This window comes from Rhipicephalus sanguineus, chromosome 2, assembly GCF_013339695.2.
Source record: "Rhipicephalus sanguineus isolate Rsan-2018 chromosome 2, BIME_Rsan_1.4, whole genome shotgun sequence".
Taxonomy (NCBI): domain Eukaryota; kingdom Metazoa; phylum Arthropoda; class Arachnida; order Ixodida; family Ixodidae; genus Rhipicephalus; species Rhipicephalus sanguineus.
The window spans coordinates 62,167,957-62,182,438 of record NC_051177.1 but is presented as its reverse complement, the minus strand read 5'-3'; the positions used below and the strand labels follow the sequence as shown (position 1 = coordinate 62,182,438).

Here is a 14,482-nt window from a genome sequence, read left to right as displayed (position 1 = left end):
ACTGCTGTTGATAATATTGACGTTTTAGACGTTCTCACACATTGACCTTTCACTCTGACATAAATTGTTATTTGCCTTTAGTGTCCCTTTAAAAAAAGGTGCTACAAGTGGGTAGCAGTTGATAGGATGTGGAGCATTTCAATGTCCGAGAAACGCTGACTGAGCCACGATAAACACTGAATACGGTCAGAAAGGATGAACTTATGCAATGTTCCTCGCGTGATCCGAGCCAGGAAACCACAAGGGGTGGTAAACAAGAGTTCGCGTATGCAGCTATCGTAGCTTGCAGGAACCAACGTATTACGACTTATGTGATTGCAACCAGTTTTATGTTCAGTAAGGGAAAATATGAATAAGAATACGAATAATACAGCGCTCCGTGTGTCTTGTGTTTCTCTCTTTCTGTGGTGCCGCTTCGCGCTGTAAATATGGAAACTAGAAACCAACTCGCCCAACATATTGTTTATTGGGGGAATGCGATCTCACGTAGAATTAGTGCGATATTTGTATCGCTTATGGCACACAGACACGCTCCCCAAACTGAGTCAGAGTGATACTTCGCGGCGGTCCGAATAAAAGAAAGGCCAGGTATATTGAATTTGAGAGAAAACCTGTCATTGCTGCCAACGCATTTGCCGACAGAGAAATCTCATTGTAAAACCTGTTAGCCCGACTTCTGGTGAACTGCTGACAGCAATTTGAAGTGGGCCCCTATTTCGAGGACGTACGCACACCATCGCCGTCTTACAATTCCCTGCATGCAGGAAGAAGGACTCTTCTTTTTTACTGCTCTCGTTCAAGAAGTAAGCGCTGTGTGTGTCACGGATGGAATATCTCGTTGTTTGAACGCTGGTGTTTTCAACATACACACAAAACGCCATACGTAATTGCGCATATTTATATAGCCTAAAACCCGACATGTGCGCGATTGTATTGATATCCGAAACCCACCGTATTCCCTTGGTTGATTGAGATCAAGCATGAATTTCTCATCTACTCGCGGGCTTTCGCGCTAGTTGACGTTCGAACCTGTCCAACACTGGTGCACACGTTTGCCCAATCTTGGATGGAGGCACCCCTGTTTTTGTCGGAAAGTGGGAGGATCCTTGCTGGCTGTGATGACTTATTTCCATATGCCACACGAACCAGGATGGAAAAACACCATATAGCCGGGTAAAACTTTATGACTCCTCCTCAATGGCGGATGCACACGAGCATACCCCAACGGGCGCGAACTCAAGACTGATGTCGTGAGCCGGACGGCCTGTGACTCCGCCTTCAGAGAACATCGCGGAGTGCTTGAACGGGACTATCTCTTTAGTCGCGGAGGCGAACATCGCACTAAGTATACGTAGTGCTATGATCGTAGCACTAAGTCATATCAGTTGTTTCAAATGGTATCAAAAAGGTGTCAGGCAGTAATATCCTAGTCTGTGTAATTACAACATTCTTCTATCTAGAGTACTCTGCGTTTTATGTACGCTACCGACACAGCATACTTTTTCGATTAACCATTAATTGTTGTTATTACTATTATGCACTGCCAGTCAACCTCGCTGTAATGGCTGTATATGCCGTGATTGTAGTGATGAGGTCACCGACCTTTCGTGCCCAAACGTTCCATTATGTCTTTGATTATGGTCGCCACCGACACTTCCTGATCGGGTTTAGTAATGCAGTTAAAGAAGGTACATTTTCGGGGAAGTCATAAAGCCTGCAAATTTATTGTCCTGCGCAGCAGCTTCGGAAACTAAAAGGAACTCATAGAAACAGTTGATACATGAGGTAAGAGTTTGTGAAGCGATTCTTTTAGGGGTAGTTCCTGTCGCTTTATTTACCGTGGAAGTGAAACTCAATAAAAGAAACAGTGAATATACCCAGCTATACGGGCTACAGAGGCAATACTTTTTTTTTCTTTTTTTTTACGGTCTGTATTTTTTTATTGCGTAGATTATGCATACCGCGGAAGGGAAAGTCTCTAAGTGAAATCAGAAAACTTATAAGGAAAGAACTGCGTGACCTGACCCGAAGGCTCGATGATTTTTACGTAGCTTATGCTATACATTTTCCGTCAGAAAGACCAGCTGTCGTAGGCACCGGTCGACCGTGTCGACCGCGGCACCTCTCCCCTCCTGCATCAACCCCTCTCCATTTTCTTCTCTCCACTCTATATTCCCAGACTAAAGCATGCATATACTTTGAAATACGCCAGCTGTCGCTGCTGCATAAAATGAAAAAAAAAAAAAGAAATGTTTGGGGCGTGACAAAAAAAAAGGAAAAAAGAAGAGATTAAGTATAATGGTCTTGTGACGTTATTTCAAAACGCACGACTCCAAGCCTTCACTGTTGTTTTTTTTCCCAGTGATACGATCAATAAAAAGATAGAAAAAGCCACTAGAATTTTGAAAATGGCCCACATGCAGTTAGATCGACGAAGCTGCTTGCAAAGTTTCGGAGAAGCGTTTTAGGGAAGTTGCGCGGATGAATTTTCAATAGAATGCGCTTCTTCGATATTGTTTGAGGTTATGGTTGCGATCAGTGAGGTGTCCTGAATCTGAGGAAACATTCACGCGTAACTCTTACGATGGCTTAATGATGACATCGGTCTTAAGTAACAAAGGCCAGTAAAAAAAAAAAGCAGGAACCTCTTTATTTATGAAACTTCCCTTGCATTCAGGCATTACTCGCTGGGCTGTACTTGGGCGTCTGCCTCTCTATACAGCCATCGACTTTACAGTAAGACATGGTGAGACATGCTACATGGAAAGAGTCGGTGAAGCGGAGCAGTTGCCGAACAGGTCTGCCAGGATGATGCTGCCTGTCACAACATCGTCACAACCACCACCATCACCACGATCGGGGCTGCGGTGGTAAATCGCGGGCAGTGCTTATAGAAGTTCCGCGCCTGATCGGCACAGCTGAATCCTGTTCACTTGCGGCTCTTCCATGCTTCGACAAGCTGCTTGTGAAAGCATGCGACGAGTTGTCGGAAGCAACATTTGAAGGTAGTCGGCATGCGCGCGTGTGTACCTTGCGTACGCACATCAGAACAAGTTCAGCGCCTCTGTGCATGTCCTCGCCTGTGAATGCTGCTCCTTTAATAGGTCTAGTTGTACTGCACTGAGTTGCACAGGACCACGAAGACATAGCGCACTCTGCATGTGTTCCCGCGTGCCGCGATTTGTCTTTGTTCATGTACATGGGGAATGTTCATACATTAACATGGGGAAGGTCCACGCATTGTTAATGTACATGGGGAATGTATGCTTTTTTGTTAGACACAACCTACTAACACTCCCAGTTTTACAGGCACAAAAATACCCAGAAAAGCGGAAGGGAGAACGAATGCCGCCGTATTCGATTCGTAGAGCATCGGACGTGTTATCCGAAGGCTGTCGGTTCGGTCCCGACCGGCGGCCAAGTCGTTTTTTCGTCCACTTTGGTTCCTTTTCATTAAGTCGTAATTACTATACACTACAGTTAAGTACTACAAACAATACTTTTTTTGGCTCCATCGTCTGCTGACTTCATTAGGCTTTGCCCCTTCAGCGCATTCAGAACAGTATTAGGCACGAAACTTTGTTTGGTAATAGAATTCGCTAAACACGTTATCAGACTTGCAGCGTCGCTGGTCACTTTCCGCCTGTGTTTACGCCAGCATACAATCGTAACCCGACTTCTGCGGTAGTGTTGTTCTATGTTTAAAGGAGGGGTGTGGCGCGCTGACCCGACTGTACACTGTCACAGGACCAATTTCGTGACAATATCTGCAACCGTATGCCTGAAGCTTCTGACTACGCGTGTGAACTTTCCTCCGTGTATCGCGACACTGTGGCTGCCCGGATTAAGATTGAAGAGCGCCAGAGGAGGTCAGTGGTGGTCGCATATGGCTTGGGCGGGGCCTGCATCGCTCTTACACACTCGGTGTCTCATCGCAGCATTGAGAGAGTAACCACTGAGCACGCCAGGATCGTTCGGTGAATGAAATATAAAAAAAAATAAGGGACGGCGTGGATACAATGGCTTATGAACTTGTCTCCATTTATTGTTTGTTCATCTATATGTGTGTGTGGCTTTCTCACTTCGGCGAGTGTTCAAAGACTCCCCGGGGGAGCATTTCCCGCGCAGATTTGTCGTTCTTTTTCTTTCTCTCTTTCCCGAATAGGGCGTTACCGGCGAACGTGACACACGCCCTTGTTACGTGCACGAATAATCGTTTCTTTTTCCTTCCTCGACTTTTCTTCTCCGCATCATTTTCTTTTTGCGGCGCGTTTGATATGTTGAAAATATTGCTTCAACTACGATGATCGTTTTTGAACTTTTCGCCACTTTAACACTGGAATTTCTATTTTCTATTCAATCTCTTTTTTTCTTTCTAGATAGCTGGCCTCGGACGTTTTCTCTTTCGCTGTTGTTTAGAAAGCTCGTTCTGAAGCAGTTAGGCAAATAAGTGGAGAGTGTTTGCAAAACCCCAGGGAACAACGCCGCCTACAACTTACCCTATCTGAGGGCCCTAAAATATTGCCTCGTTTCCCTCCGTGCCACTCCTCCCGGCGTTCACCCTTCGTACAGGACGTGCTTGAGGTCGCGCGATACAGGCGTTTGTTTACGTCGTCGCTCGCGGCTGTTGGTGCGCCGTCGAGCGTAACACGACTACGGCAACATTTCTCTCGGGTTTAACCCTTCTGGCCCGGCCGAGATAACTCGACCTCCAGAAGCCACTCAGCGCCAACTACCCCCTCCCCCCTCGCCCTTTTCTCTTTCCCAACGTTATGGTGGCTTACAAACGTTCCCACCCCTTCCGGCTTGACTTAGTCCCGAGCTTGTCGTCGTCAGCTGCATTAACGTGCTTGCCTTGTTTTCCGTGTTATACACTTAACGCGTTGTTTCTTTGTGTTGCCCGCGGCCTTGTCGTTCCAGGAAGCAGTATAAGCCGCCACGTGGCGATCCTCTCTAGCGATGGAGGGAGGGGGGGGGGGTGCTACTGGCCTCGAGGTCGTTGGCTTCTATTTTCCCGAGTGTAGTTACGGAGTTGACTATGAAGGCGAAATGGGCCAGAGCTGCTGCTACTGATCTATACTGTTATAACAGCCAGAAGTTTGGCGCCCCTGGGGCAGGTTGCTCTCTTCGCGGCGCGTGCCTTTGTGTTTTGCTACTGGTTCAAAAGGGTCATTAGCCCTATTGCCTTACATTATAACATCTCTCTGGATAAAGCTGGTGCGTTTTCTGGCTACGTAAAAAAGTCTAAACATGGTATTTTTTGTACTTATAAGGTGGAATATCCTTGCAGAAGTTGCAACATATTTTTGTAATGCAAAGATAATCTGCACATTTCCTATTTCTTATTGAAATAAATATTAGATGAAGGAGTTGCCACAATTTCTTGGCGACTGCTACCCCTTCTCACTTGGTTATTAGGATAAAATAAAATTTCTAAAAGGGAAAAAAAATAAACATAGTCTTGCATTCGGTGAGCACGACCAGGATTTGGGGACATTTGCACGTAGCGCCACCTCTCGTCGGTGACAGCGGTGGCCTGCGGTAACTGAATGGGAAATAGGCGAAAAAAAAAATCATATCTGACGAAGGAAGCTAGTAATAAAAAACGACTCCCTGTTCTGTACAGCAGAGACTTATTTGAACATTCTGTTGAAATTATAGTGTCGCACTACAAACCCCGTGGCTTCTCAGAGTATTTAACATTTTACAGTGGGCCCCCCTGTGTGTCTAATGGGCGGTGTTCGATTGTCCGGGGAAACCACACGCGTTTTAGTGCGATGCTGCAATTTTACCAAAATGTTCCAGTAGGTTTCGGGTGTATGGAACGTGGAGTCATTTTTGATTTCAGTTATGGCAGGACGCCATTGCTCCGCCGAGAGATGGCGCCACGTACAAGTGTTCCCAAATCCTGGAAATGCTTCAAAGTTGTCCTCTGTAAAGATCGTACACGTATGCAGCGTAAGAGCACCTAATGGGTTGGTATGTGGGAACGAACATTTCACTCTGTCCTCTTGCTTTTTTTATCAGCTACCACGCCGGCGGGCAGTACAGACGACATACGTGCCACGTGGAGTGAAACACGAATAGTGAAGAGGAAAGCGATAGTAGCATTGCAGCATTCCGAGTCAATACTACTTTTCAATTACCTAAAGATTATTCTACGCCGTAAAATTTTGACTTGTTTTCGCAGGTGTTTCAGTGTTCAGCAATGTACATTTTTTTTGCGTTGAACGGGTCTGGACTTGGTTTTCGACCTTATCACGTGACTGAGGACCTGCGTACAGTAATCTCGCTCTGTGCCATTCCACAACTTCGCTAGGCGACACTCACTAGCACCTGCTTATAAGAGTCTTATAAAAACTTTGGTCTTCACATAACTACACCGACTCGGCGACCATTTACGGGTTACATCTGACACATGACAGTGAGATGTTGCTTTTAGATGCGAAAGCATCTTATGCTTGGGGCAGTGTCCGTTCTGCGGCGTCCGCACCCATACTGCGTATGCGCCAACTCTCCCCCCTTTCCTCGAGTGAGCGCGAGCAGGTGGGAGGAGATGGCATGAGCGCTGCCTCCGCTACGTTTCTCCTCTCCTGTTTCTCTCTCTCCGCCACAGCTGTGCGCTCGTATATAATGAGGCGCGCGCTCACTGCCGTTGCACTCTCTTTCGCAATGGCGCTATGGACGCTGAACGTAAACGGCAACGCCGGCAAGCGTTGCACTCTCCTTCGCAACGGCGCTATGGATGCTCGCGAGGCTGAACGTAAACGGCAACGCCGGAAAGCGAATCTCGAAGCTGCGAGGCTGCTAAAGCGCGCGTTCGCTGTGCTTCCGTCATTCTCTCTCTGTGAAACGGTGTGCGAAACGCCATGAACAGCGTCAACCTCGGCGCTAGTTGCAGCGGCAGCGCCACTGCCGCGGAGCAGGGGAAGGCTCAGGAAGCGGTAATTCAAACGCCTCGACAACCACCCTCTCATAAGTCACATAAAAGAAACGGAAACTCGATGCGCACCCCCCCGCGATGCTTCCGCATCCCACCATGGTTGCCCGTAGGGGGAGATGTGTAATTTTGTTGGCACAATATCTCAGAGTGAAGTTCAAAATTTTGTCAATTCGCCCAGGAAGGCTATGCAGTACACAAAGTTTACAGAATAGAACGTCGAGACTTAGCACGTGACTCAAGGAGCGTTACTGAAGCGTATGCCAGGAGTATGAAAACAGTCTGTACCGGTATCAGACGGGGTAAGGACGTAATAGCTCGCTTGATGGCTTAATATAAACCATGCTGCACATAATGTCGCCTAAATATGCGACCAGGTATTCCTGCCTAGCTCTTGACTTGTTCAGAATCACCCAGGAATATTATGGAGCGTCAATCTTCTGAAGAAAAAAATTGACGGAGGAGTGTTAAGGACAACACTCTAAAAAAAAAAAACCAAATCACAGCTTCTCCGCAAGGGCGAAGCACTGAATGCGATAGCAACAAATTGTAATGCCATGCGAAGGAAGGCTAGCAGCTAACTCTTCTGGATCCGATCTCGCGTAACTCTACAATTTATGCGTGGCTTTAACTGTCTTAACCTCGTAAAGGCCAATGCACAGCGGAGCTGGTGTGAAGCCTCAGCGATGAAATGCAAAGTGATGCAAAGCTAGATGAAGATGGGCATGGTTTAGCGCTGAAGAAACCTCCTCTCCGTTTGACCACCTGGATGTCTCCAACCTCCAACCCGCCTACCTCCTCCACTCACCTCCGCTATACTAAGCTTTACTCTCAATCCTCCTTCCCCTCCTCCTCACCCTCCCTTCCCTTTTCCACCCCTTGCTATACTATACCATACATGGCTATGCTATGTACGGTATAGTGCGTGTTTCTATGTCCTTACTTGTTGTCTTCTTCGCGCCGTTTAAACTTGTCTGTTCATTCTATGAACCAACTAGCCCAACAACACTGCGATTCGTGTGTGAGTGTGTTTCTATGCTCTTACGTGTTGTCTTCTTCGAGCAGTTTAAACTTGCCTGCTGGACGATACTTTGCCCGTTTGAGCTCGGCTTTAAAGCCCCGCTGTAAAACGCTGTTGTAAGGGAATACGGCCACTCCAGGGAGAGAAGCGGTTTTCGTGCCGTCTGTTGTCCCAACGCGAAGCGGTGAGAGGACAGCACGTAGAAAGGCAACGAGCCGTTTGATGGTGTCTGCCAAGATACCGCGCGCTCGGGGCCGCGCCCTTATGGCCAGAGTTCACACTTGCTGCTCGAGGGACGCAGCCTCCCCCCCCCCCTTCTTCGTACCCTCCCCCGGCGTCCACGCTCCTTCGCCAGAGGAAAGACGGGCGGGGCGTTTGCTCTCTGCTTGAGAAGCAATCGACGGCAGGCCTAGCCCGCGGCGTGATGTTATCGCGTGCGCTCTCCGTGCGACGGAAATGGCCGGCTCTATTCATCTCTGCTTCAGCCGCGTTCGTCGCCCCCGCTCGCGCGCTTTTACCCGCATGTAGAGCATACGATGCGCGGGACGATGTTATCGATTTGGACTTTATACGGAACATGACGGCGACGGCAAAAACCCGTCGAGAGTGTCCATATAGTTGTTATCGCAATAAAAAAAAGGGTCATTTGACTCTTCGTTAGTTCTGACTTGCCACGTATGTGACTCTCTTTAAAGATATTCGTGGGCTCTCTTTTGAGATCGTTATACTCTCGTCCAAGAGTTGCGGAACCGAAAAGAGAACTAACCACACATATACTTTTTTTGTTTAGGGTAGGATCACATTCATAAAGATAACGCACATTTCACGCCACTACTCGATTGTATGCATCGTTCACGGTTTATGATCAATGCAAAAATTCCGGAAGCCAGAGGTATTTATTTACGTTGTTTGATAAAGCCGTAATCGAGAGCCCTGCTTACGAAACCTAATCTTTGACGATAGGCAGCTTAACGTCAAGCGTGTCGGTCTCTGAGTGGGTGTGAGTTGATGCGGAGAGAACAGCTTCACGTCCGCACGCTCACGTGCACAAATGACACGCGCACAAGTTGCACACACACTGACTCAGACACACACGCATGAAGAGGGAAGCAGAGATTTTAGACAGACACAAACACGATCACTCACGCGCACAGACACAAGCGCATGCTGAACACAGGCATATCGAATCGAGCAAGCAAAAATTTTGGCGCGAGCCCAGCGCTTCCCGTGCCTTATCGCTGCTGCCGCGGGAACAGCTCGCGGGAGCAAACGCCCCGCTGCTGGATATACACCACGCTAGCCCGACCGTAGAGCGTAAGCGAAACAACAAAAACGATCTAGCGGAACAAAAACTAAAAGCGAGGAGAGATCTTTCGCGGGCTTACTGTCTCGCTAGAAACGAGGGATGCGCGTATGCGCGCACGGTGGCTGAGATACGGAAATAAACAAGCTTAAACGTAACAAGCAAAACAAGCAGAAAGTAGAAGAGTCACAGCACCGGGGCTTCCGTTTGGTCACGTTTCCATAGACAGCCTAGACCCCTCCCTTTTCTCCTCTGTAGAGAGAGAGAGAGAGAAAGCACATACAGTGATCATATGAGAGGGCGAGTGAGAACAGCTCAACCGTGGTGGGCGCGGCTGCCGAAAAAACGCGCGTGTTCCGTGCGGCGGTGGTGACACTAATTAGCCCCGGTCGACAGAAACGGCGAAAGCCTCTCTCGCGAGTGAGGCGCGCGTTTTACGGTCCCGGATCAGAACGATGCGGCACGCTTCCCGGCACGGATGGCATCATTACGCGTGCCCCGCTTGAGTGAGAACGCGCCGCGCATCTCGTGTGCGTGCGTGTAATCCGGTTACGGAGGGGTGCGATGCCTCCCAAACGAAAGAGCACGAGGTCCGAAGGTCGGAACCTCGGGAGTCCGAGAGATGCCCAGGAAAGCACGCGTGATGGCAACAAGAGAGAGCGTGTAGGACGAGGAGGGAGAGAGGTGGATGGTTGTTGGATTGGGTTGCCGCTTCAGATGCTGATGCCGCCGTGATTTGTTCCGCCTCTGCTTTTGCTCTTCGTTTTTTTGCCGCTGTCGCAGCATCTTGTTGCGGGCCTCGCTGAGCTCTCTAGGAAGGGATTTCGCGATGAGAAAAATTGCCAACGCTCGCTAGGGGCTCGCTTCGTTTTGTATACCGGAGGTGTCGGGAAGGGTCATCATTCTGCGAGGCCACTGGCACGAGGACAAACGAACCTCCAAAGGGTTGCAAGGCAAGTCAAGCAGAAGGGAGAAATGCCGGGCTGTCGGGTGAGAGGAAACGTCTCTCGCGTAGCGTCGCCTCGAGATTGCCGCTGTCCTTGTCTGGCGATGGCGTAACCGTCTGACAGCGTGGCGTTCCTGCTTCCGCTGCTGCTGCTTCTGCTGCTGCTGTTGATGATGCGGCTGTCGCGGGCCGAGGTGGCACGGTGTCTGTTTAAGCGACGCGGAACCTTGACATTTGCCGGTGGAAAGTTGCGCGCTTGAGAAGAAAGCGCGCGCATCAAACGCAGGTGTGAACCGGGTTACTTGAAGCTATACGATGTGCCACCACGAAGGAAAGCGGGGAGAGTTGTAGTGTCTTCCTTGTTCGTTAGAGCGCGACACCGACCGAGCAGTTTTCTCACGTGCACATCGTACGTTACACTGCGAAGCTGTATGTGGAAGACCTCCTTTAGTGGTCTGGTGAGGTGGGACATACGTCTCTCCACGGGCGCATTAGCATTTGTTCGCTGGAACGTTGCGAACACAAGCCTCGGTGTGAAGCTTGTGTCCTTTCCCACTGGTTTCGAGCGCACGCCTTTGGGAGAAAATACACATGAAAGTACATATTAGATGTCTGTCGCAAGTATCCTTGGTGCAGTACATTCTGAAAGCGGTGTAATTATGCTACATGATTTCAGGATCATGCCAATATGTACGATGCTTATTAAGAAAAGTTTATTACAAAAATATTTCTTGCGAGATACAGCTCGCCTAATGAATATTTTCATTTGTGTAGGGCCCAATGTGCAAGTGGTTTTCTAGGAAACGCGCCGTTTTACGCCTGAATTATTATTTTCCGTCAGTTTTCGGTCCGAATTATGCGGACTCTCATGACGGCAAAAATGCGCCTAGACAGTTCATATACTTGCTATCGCAATCAAATCCATTCAGCTATAACATGTTTCTTTTAACGTTTACATCTTGGCTTACGTACCGGAGTTAAAACACGTTAAAGTAATAATATCTGGAGTATAACGTCCCAAAACCCCGATATGATTATGAGGGACGCCGTAGTGGAGGGTTCCGGAAAATTCGACCACCTGGGGTTCTTTAACGTGCACCTAAGTCTAAGTACGCGAGCCTCAAACATTTAAATTAAAACACATTACTTTTAGCAAACGCTGTTGACGAACTTCAAAGTTTCTTTCCCGTGAGCGTGCTTTTCCTTTCTTGCCAAAACTAATGTTAATTTCATGCCACGCGTTGCGTAAGAGCGTACTATTCTGACAGTTGTACAACAACAACAACAGCAACTACGCTCGTCCTGTTAACACTGTGTCCTGTGTACTTCGTAACGTCTCCCTACCGTAAGCGCATCGCCAAGCCAACACGAACCAACTAGCCCCTGTCGTCGCATTACCACCACCACCACCACCACCATCACCACCACCACCACCACCACCACCACCACCACCACCACCAACAACAACAACAACAACAACAACAACAACAACAACAACAACAACAACAACAACATCGACGACGACAAAAAAAAAAGGTAACCGTGAACGCTCGATTTGTTTATCTGTCAATAAATTAACGAAGTGAAAAAGCACCGTTAATTCTACCGAATTTCATTCCAATCTTCTGCAGGTTTCTGCTAGCTTCCTGCACTGCCGTTGAGTGCATTCCGCGAAGATTGAGAACAGGGAGGAACCCCGTGATTAAAGCCGCGCCATTCGCAACGACCTGAGTCTGCGGTCTGGTCTAAATTGGCCGGTAAGCGGGATACACAGCGCAGTGGGTTAGGTTACGGAGGCCAGAGAGGCATTAGGCGTAGACGTCGTTAGCTTAATTTGATTGCCGAGTCCCCGCAGAGTCCTAAAAGAGGCCGGGATGCCCGCCCAGGCTGTTGTTCCGTGCGGGTATTTCCGACAAGACCGTATACAGTTCTTTCAGCAGATTCGGTCTCGTCTGATGAGCATTCCTGTCTGCGCACCGGCCGCTGTTTCTCTCAGACATCAGTCTTCTCTAGCTGGAACGCTAATCAGTCTGCAAGCTCTGACGTCAAGTCGTATAGTCGTAAGACTCGTAACCAGCTCGTAAAAGAATGGAGGTAATAGATTAAACGAAGCCTACAACTGCGGCTTTCCACTGGATTGCCGCAAATAGCAGCATTTGTTATTTATTAACCATTTTCTTCGTCCGCGTTTCGTCACGCTGAGTTGAATTATTCAACTCAGCGTGAATTATTCAACTACCCCCCCCCCCCCCCCCCAAACCCCGCCATTCTCATTGACATTCTGAGCATTTTTGTTTTTGTGTTTCTGAGCTCAGCTAAATCTTCCATTCCGATTCTGAAGAAAGAAAGAAAGAAAGAAAGAAAGAAAGAAAGAAAGAAAGAAAGAAAGAAAGAAAGAAAGAAAGAAAGAAAGAAAGAAAGAAAGAAAGAAAGAAAGAAAGAAAGAAAGAAAGAAAGAAAGAAAGAAAGAAAGAAAGAAAGAAAGAAAGAAAGATGTTGATTTAGGTCCACAGCCTACGGAGACAAAAACGCTGGCGCCGTCCAACAGAAGACACAAGGGGAAAAAAAAAGAGAGCAGCTAACAAACTAACGGTCTTCATTCATCTTTCTGCTAATAGGAGGAAACGAAATTGAAGAAAAAAAAATGAATCGGCAAGCTTCAATCGTCCTGGCGTCAGCTGTTACGGAAGGGTGGAACAGTGGTGCCTGGGGCGTTGCCGTCGCAAGGGCTGGCAAATGGAGTGTCCTTTTCTATTCTGGATTGAGCAACCACTGTACGTTCGCTACTAGACATGAAATGACCGCCGTTCGCAATGGGCGGGCCAAGCTTGTTATATGCTGGTAACTTACATGGGCCAACTTTACTAGCCCACTCAATTTGTCAGTGTAAACTGCAGTACTGTCGTTTACGCTGAAAGTACTGCCAAACAAACGAACTACAACATGAACGAGAGTGTGCAAGTGATAATGTGCACACTTAAAATATTGTCGATGCAACACACCGCGGTGGTCTAGTGGTTATGGTGCTCAACTGCTGACCTGAAGGTCGCGGGATCGAATCACGGCCGCGGCGGCCGCATTTTCGATGGAAGCAAAAATGGCTAGAGGTCCGTGTGCTTAGACTTAGGCGCACGTTAAAGAATCCCAGCTGGTCGAAATTTTTGGTGTCCTCCACTACAGCGTCTCTCATAACCATATCGGGGTTTTGGGACGTAAAACCCCAACAATTATTATTATTATTACCGATGCGACACGCATTAAATATGTTATTACAAAGGCTTTACTACACCTGTCACAGGTGAGGATTACCTACAGTGTAGTTCGTTCACCGTCACGCAACGTATCTTTCGGGCATACGAAAGAGCGTAAAAAGCACAACTGACCAAGAGAACAAAGCTCTGAAGTTAGAACTGGAAAATGGACGCTAGTAGTGTGTGTCGCATCTGCCGGTACTTGTTTTCACGTACGATTTGTTGTATCCTGCATGACGCGTCACCGGCTTGTGCTAGTGGCAGTTTAATTGAGGTAACTCAAACGCATCGCTGGGTTTATTGAAAATTTTTGCAAACCTGGTTCAGCGACCCCAGTGTCTGGAACCGTCACCTACATAAACTAGACCCCATTTTGCGTGTCGCAACGTAATACGCTTGCTTCAACGTTGGCAGGAATCGGTGTGGCAACGCTAAGTGAGACTGCTATTTTGTCAGCTATGTGCGACCAGACAAAGTGACCAACTGCTATCAGGGCTGTGATAGACTTTCTTAAGAGCACAGGACTGAACACCAGACTGTAGCGAAACCACTATGTTACGTGGTTATTGTATATACGCATATCTCTTTCCTCTCCCCATCATCACCCCTCCTCACTCCTTTTTTTCCCCTTTTCCTTTTCCCCTGTGCAGAGTAGCAGGATACAGCGCACTAGCTCAGGCTGACCTCTCTCTCTGCCTTCATATAAATTCGCTCTCTCTAGACCCGTCGAGGAAGCTCCAAGTTCCATCGCATCTCTCCCGCCGTGACGCAACCTTACTGTGCTGCCTGTGGTTAGGAGTAGCTTTCACGAAGGCGTACTCTTATCGCATAGGAATGGCAGACACCTTCGGATGTGACTCGTGCTACAGTGACGTAACGATAGAACATCTACAGTGCTACCGCGATCGTTTCGTGAGTGAACGCAACGTTCTACGCCATGCGCTGAACAAGCTAGACGACAGACCGTTTTCCGAAGAGAAGATCCCCGGATCGTGGCCCTACGCGTCGCAGGTCAGCAAAG

At 48.1% G+C, this 14,482-nt stretch overlaps 1 protein-coding gene across 1 annotated transcript in view; it reads left to right on the top strand.

Annotated features, from left to right (window-relative positions):
- LOC119383093 (leucine-rich repeat-containing G-protein coupled receptor 5) overlaps window positions 1-14,482 on the top strand; it is a 129,733-nt gene that overhangs the window by 52,355 nt on the left and 62,896 nt on the right. The gene's annotated exons all lie outside the window — the stretch shown is intronic.